The sequence below is a fragment of the Saccopteryx leptura genome, chromosome 4 (genome assembly GCF_036850995.1).
Source record: "Saccopteryx leptura isolate mSacLep1 chromosome 4, mSacLep1_pri_phased_curated, whole genome shotgun sequence".
Lineage (NCBI taxonomy): Eukaryota > Metazoa > Chordata > Mammalia > Chiroptera > Emballonuridae > Saccopteryx > Saccopteryx leptura.
In genome coordinates this window covers 42895265-42902037 of record NC_089506.1, presented here as the reverse complement: position 1 = coordinate 42902037, position 6773 = coordinate 42895265, and the positions used below count along the sequence as shown (strand labels likewise).

At 39.9% G+C, this 6773-nt stretch overlaps 1 non-coding gene across 1 annotated transcript; it reads right to left on the bottom strand.

The window, feature by feature from the left end:
* Positions 1-6272: 6272 nt before the first annotated feature.
* Positions 6273-6396, bottom strand: LOC136404703 (small nucleolar RNA SNORA28). Its single transcript, XR_010751411.1, has one exon. It is a non-coding gene; the product is annotated as a small nucleolar RNA SNORA28 (small nucleolar RNA).
* Between the last annotated feature and the right edge of the window lie 377 nt (positions 6397-6773).

The window sequence follows — 6773 nt, the reverse complement described above, 5'->3', positions numbered from 1 at the left end:
GAATATTACTCCCAGTTTCTGCAGCCCCTGCTACCCTCCCAAACAGCCAATTTCCTAAGAATATGTCTTTCTGAATATTAACTACACTGCCTGGTTCGTCTGTTTTCTTGTTTATTGTTGTTATTTTAAAATTTAATGTAATCAACAGCATTGTCCTTACACTTAAGATTTTCTTGTATTATGAAGCACAATACTGAGTTTGTTGTTTTTTTTTATGTATTGCAGGTTCTTATCTAAAAAATTACTTTAAAAAGCAGATCAAATCGAATTAAAATATTAGGTGAAAATAATGAAAGTTTAAAGAAGATATGGAGAAATTTGTCATAGCACTATGCTATAACTGAAATTTTGGAAATATACATATATATATATGCTGCTCACCAAAATTAGAGGATATTTTATAGCTTCATATTCATTTTTGAAATATCTCCTAATTTTTTTGAGCAGTGTATTTAAAAATGAAACACTTAGTGGGTGGTTATAAGCAAGAAAATGGGTTTGAAAAGTTTAACAGTAAGCTAAGTGCAAGCTCACTTCCACTGTATCATAAGCAAGTGATTTTCAAAATGCACTCTCTCGGGTTTGTGTTTGACATGCTGGTGTCAGGAAGTGTTGATGCCTGAGACATATTTTTTTTTCTTTCCATTTTTCTAATAAGAATCAGTCATTTCTTTATGGTGTTTGTCCTCATTATTTTCTCATCAAAACCAGTGTCTCCCTTCTAGTCCATTCTGATGGTTTGCCCATTGTGCTAGGTGAGAGAATGTCCCTTCTTAGACTGAAGAAGCTTGAAAACTAGGGACCTGAATGCAATAGACGGCGTGAGCGCAGCTGAGAAAAAGCTAGAGAGGTAGACAGTCTCATCAAGAAATGTTACCATTAATAAAGGAAAAAAGAGACCCTACTAATCTTTTTTTTTTTTTTTTTTGTATTTTTCTGAAGTTGGAAACGGGGAGGCAGTCAGACAGACTTCCGCATGCGCTCGACCGGGATCCACCCGGCATGCCCACCAGGGGGTGAGGCTCTGCCCATCTGGGGCATTGCTCTGTTGCAACCAGGGCCATTCTAGCACCTGAGGCAGAGGTCATGGAGCCATCCTCAGCACCCGGGCCAACTTTGCTCCAATGGAGCCTTGGCTGTGGGAGGGGAAGAGAGAGACAGAGAGGAAGGAGAGGGGGAGGGGTGGAGAAGCAGATGGGCGCTTCTCCTGTGTGCCCTGGCTGTGAATCGAACCCAGGACTCCTGCACACCAGGCCGATGCTCTACCACTGAGCCAACCAGCCAAGGCATAATTTTTTTTCTTAACTGAGAATTTCAACATTTTCTTGCTGCTTTCTCATCAGACTTAGATAGCCCTCAGAGAATTAACCAGAATTGTTACCTTGTAGCTGGATAACAATTCCTTCTTTCTTTCTTCCCTAACCACCTTGACATCCTTGTCATTTGCTTGCTTTTCTTTTCTTTCATCAATATCTTTCCTACTCAATGGTTTACCACCTATTTGCATATGCATGTATGCCATCACTCTCCGTTAGTTCTGCTCCAGTACCAAATTCATACTTGGTTTTTAGGCATCCAAAACCACAACACATGGAATTGCCCACAAAATTACTACCAAATACAATGAATTAGAAAGCAGTGGAATGAGTCTTCACCAGATTCTATTAAAGTTAATTCTTTGAAATCTTTCGAATTACAGTGAGATTGTTCATAGTTAAAAACTTAGAGTAGTGCATAGCTAGTTTCTAAGATGCTAATACTTTTACTTGGTGCGGTCATTGGCTAAAGTCAGAGTAGGGTAAATTCACACCCTGCGATGAGTAAAATAAGATTTCTAATGAAGGCAAGCCACTTCTACCATTTTCTCAATATTTTTCTGTGTTAAAAAAACTGTCAAAATTTAGAGAACTTTATACACTGCTGGGCATTAATTGGCCTCTGAAGACAGTCAGACCATCATTAATAAAATCCATATATTAATAATTTTTAAGATGATTTTTTGAGTCATTCCCTCCTTCCAGTTAATAACCCTCTTTAACACTACTGTCTCTGCTATAGATATTTATTGGGACAAATTCTTGATTCCAGATTAGACTCTAACATGTGTTTAATAAAATAAAATAGACAGCATTGGATTATGCTGAAGAATCAAAGAATATGTATTGTTGGTATCCAGGAAGCATTAACCAATGGACCCAATTAGATCCTTTAATAAACACTGCCCTTTCCCTGGGCCACTTCTTTTCTGCATATATTGGTCTCACTGCTCGGAGGAGACACAGCCAAGGTCACTGTGGAGGAAGCTAAACACTGGATGAGGCTCTGTTTTCACACGATGACAGCAGCTTCCTCTTTCAGCGTGCGCAGGAAAACACATTCCTAAATGATCAAACAAGCTCCCCACAAACAGAAAACAAGTCAACTCCTGGGGGGGGGGGGCAAAAAGAAGAACCGGGAAGCCAGAGGATCTTTTTGCCCAGATCAAAATTTCACAGCCACCAGGCCTGCTAGAACAGGATGCCTTGGTATTCCCATACCTGTGTCACCTTGTTTGGTTAAAGCAGTCCACCAGATACCCATGGAAGCAAGAAACAGGCAACTGAGCTGGCAGCCATGGCAAATGGGGATAGAAGGAACACTGGGTACAAACTCACTGCTGTGCCAGCTCTGTGATGTACAGGCAGGTTATGAAGCTTATTTGATCCTCGCTTTTCTCATCTCTAAAAATAATGATGAGAACGACTTACTCAGATTTGTCCTAAGTATCTATTGAGTCAGAAAGCAAGCTATAATCTTGCTGCCTTTCTTTCTCCACATTCAATTTGCTAAAATATTACCAGCAAGCAGGCAACCAAACCAACCACTGTGTGCTCAAAAAAATAAAAACAAAAAAAACCAGCTAGATCCTTCCAAACAACAAAAAAGGATGATCTCATTCTCTAGAAGAATGTCATATAATTCTCCCACATCACTTTGCAGACACATTAAAATGCATGTTATTAAATCTCACACTTGAAACCTCTCTACTCTGGAGAGACTACAACTATGACCCAAGAGAAGTTCAGGGACTTGCCAGAGAAGGCAGTGACAAGAAACAGGAGAACTGGGACCAAAACTGGGGTCTCTTCTTCCCCAGAAGAACATCTGCTAAGTGGACTTCACTTCCTCCCCAAATAAGATATATTTTTCTAGCAGAAACAAAGCAGATCAGAAGGCAAAGAAAAATTGCATGTAAACTAGTATCACGTTTGCATGCACCCTTCCTACCCACACACGTGTGCTCCCCACAGCTTTATCTGGCTCTGGGTTCATCCATAGCTGTCAGTCAAATCAAAGACCCACACGCAAATGCAGACCTCATAAACAATATGTGATGTGGTTTTCTAATACTTACTAGAGGGCTTGGGGTATAAAAAATAACGAATGGATTGCACTAAAAACTTAGAATGTTCATGTGTGACAAGTGTAATTCTGCAGAGAAAAAAACAACTTAGTTTTCACATTATTAAAACAAATGTTACTTAAGAGCAGCCTTAGATTTCTTGCAAATGAAAATTTGCTAGCATCTCTTCAAACCTTATATTGCTGTGATGGATGCGGTGGGGTCTGTTTCTGTGTTTCGTTTTACCAAAGGGAAACAGAAAGCCGGATGAGACGACGGATGTGTCTGAGGACAAAAGCTGGGGCAGTGAGAAGGCTTTAATTACAAACAGGTTCCTCTGTGGAGGTGCCGTCACAGAGGAGCCGCATCACTTCGTAATTAGCAACCCCAGCAAACTAATAGGGCGATTTTCTGAAGCAACAAGCACAGTGCAAGACTGGCTTCAGGTTCCACTCACCACCGCACAATGCAGGGGAGAAAGAGAGTCTAGAATTGGGCTCAGAAATGGCCTGATTATCTCATTTTTAAAAGATTACTATAGAGATGTGGATTTCTACTGTGGCCAATTCTTTGTAATCCTTCCAGCAATTCTATGAATGCTGCATTAGAGTACTAATCAACAACAATCATTCATCAAAGTAAAGTGTTAAATTTCCCTGGCCAAGTCAGGGACAAGATGAACTAGTGAAAATAATACCTCAACATAAGCATACAATGTGCGCCCAAGTTCCTCAAAATTGTGTACTGTTGCTATGTTCAAGAAAGAGGTTCCTTAGACTTATTGTAGGCAAAAGTCCTGGGACCAGATTTGTAGCATGTAGTTGAACACAGTAATATTCTTAGAGAAATTGCAAGGTTTAAAAAAAACAAAATGGACTGAATAAATTTGAAGATCTAATTGGCTTTATTATTCAGTTTCTGAATTCAGGTTGTACAAAATGGAAGGGTTTTATAGAAAGATAGGTGAGGCAAGGCAACTATTAACAGAAGAAAAGAAAGGGTTATTTTTAGACCAGAACATCTTTATCTTTTGAGGAGAAGAGAATAGCAAGGTTTTTGAATGCAGGCTGCCTCTTCTTTCTATGGGTGCGGCTGGGGGGTGTGGAATGATGGAGAGAGCCCAGGTGAAAGATTACTTTCCTGGTGTTTGACCAGAAAATTCCAGGCTGGCTGATGATACTTTAGGAAAGGTGAAACAGAAGTTCAGTCATGTACTAAATCTAGACTTGAGATCATGGGTCTCAGTACAAATGAGGTTATCTGAGGCCTGTGGTTTTCCCTGTAACAGAATCAATTGGCTGAAATTTTGTGCAAAGCACTTCATCTTTGAATGGTGAAATTGTCATGAATTTGACTTGGAGCTATTTGAACTAGTAAGATCAATCAAACAGTATTTTCTTTTGGTTCTCCAGAAGAAAAAAAAATAGTGGCTTTCAATATGTCTGAAAAATATCATCCCTTTGAACAATCACACAAAGAATAAAGTTTATAGATTATCGATTATACTTCCTAGGATGATAGACTTAGGGAGGCAGCATCTAAACCTGGACTGGTAACTTCAAAGGAAAAAAGATGTGAAAATAGAGCAGATGAGAGGATGACAGTTCAGGCTAGAAGCCACATCCCTCATGCTTTTGCATCTCCTCAGTCTATTTTTTATTTTTTCTTGTTCCAATTACATAAGGGCAAAAAAAAAAAAAGTGTGTGTGAGGGAACATGCCTAAGAACAGGTGGTAGAGGTCTGGATCCTATTTGGCCCCAAGGCACCCAATAATGAAGCATGTGTATCCTCCCTGTGTTTAATTCGCAGGTGTACTGTGCTTTTTGTCTTTCTTTTGAAGTCCATGTCAACTCCTGGTAGTGGGGACCCAGCAAGCTGTAGAGAAAAGCACATGGCCTCATGAAGTTTGCTCAGTGGTCCCAGCGTCGACTTTTGCAATTAGGATAAGTTACCAGTCTTCTGAATAAAGCAACCTCTTTCTTGACATTTAGCCTAGACCCTAAATGGAAATGACCTTACTAAAGTTCAGAGTTCCATTTCAGGGAATGCCATCACCCTTGAACTCAGCCAGTCTATAAAAGCTCTCTTTCTGAGGGGTCCTGCATGAGGTCGTGTCACCTCACACCTGGCGGTGGGAATTGCAGTAATGATCTGCACCCCCAGAAATTCAATCTGCTAGTTACAGAATTGATATGACATGCCTTTCCAAGGAATGTTCATGACAAAGAGGAGATGCTGTACATTAAACAGTCCTCATTTTATTAAACATATTATGGTTTATACATGCTAAAAACCCACTCAAGTGTGGGCAAACCCAGTTCTCTCTTTGAATTGTCTCTGAATAGCCTATTTGAGTTGGAAGGGACCAAAGATTTGCCACCTCAAAGCTGCATTTTTAGGATATTAATTTTAAGTTGTTTATTAAGATATAAAAGACTCAGAAGAAATCTTTGATTCTTCCCATTTTCTTGCCCAGGAGGTTCAGACAGAGACACCTGCTTCAGGAAGGAGATCTTAGCATGTCATCTTAGCCTCATTTGAATTGTAGGGTAAATAGAGGGTTTAGATAGTGGTCTGTCAGCTGGATACCCACTGTGTTCCATTGTTTTTTAGTCACCTAATAAGAATTTTTCTGCCATGTATGTTCCCCGTCTTCCTCAACTACCTGTAAGTCACCCCATTCTCAATTCAGATATCTAATCGCCCCCTCCCCGCCGCCACTTTCTCCTTCGTCCAGAATATCTTGTATACCCACTGCTGCCTCATTGTCTTTGGAATTCCATGCCTATGTGGATTCCCATGCACATGTATTAAAACTTCGACATTTCTCCTGTTAAACTGTCTCTGTTAATTTGATTATTAGCCCGTTTATTTATTTATTTTTTTAACATTGTCTAAGTCTATATAAAGTTTTGTCTCATGGAGGAGAGAGTACCCGAATAGGTTAGACATTGTTAGTATAGAAAGCTCAAATTGTGTCAGACAGTTTTGCATCTGCCACAGAGTGTTGCTTGCAATATTAGCCCGTTTAGAAGAACTTAGAAGGTGGAAGGAAAATTATTAATGTTTTTAGCTCTCACAAGATCCACCCAAAGCTTCAGGTTATTGATAGACAAATGAAATTTGATCTATGATAGGAAAAGTTAGATTTCAGCTGACTGAAGAGTAATTGTCACTGGCTCCAGGGTATTGTGCTGAGTTCCTAGGCTCATATCTTTTCGAGAGAATGATTTCAGAGAGAGAGGGATACAAACAGCAAAGCTATTTAACAAAGAAAATATGTACTTGGAAGATTTCCAAGTGGGCACTCAGACCTGTCTGGGTGCTGTGTTTGACCTTGGACCTCCCTTGCCACCTGGCTCCTCCTCCCCGTGGGGTTTGTTTCTTTCC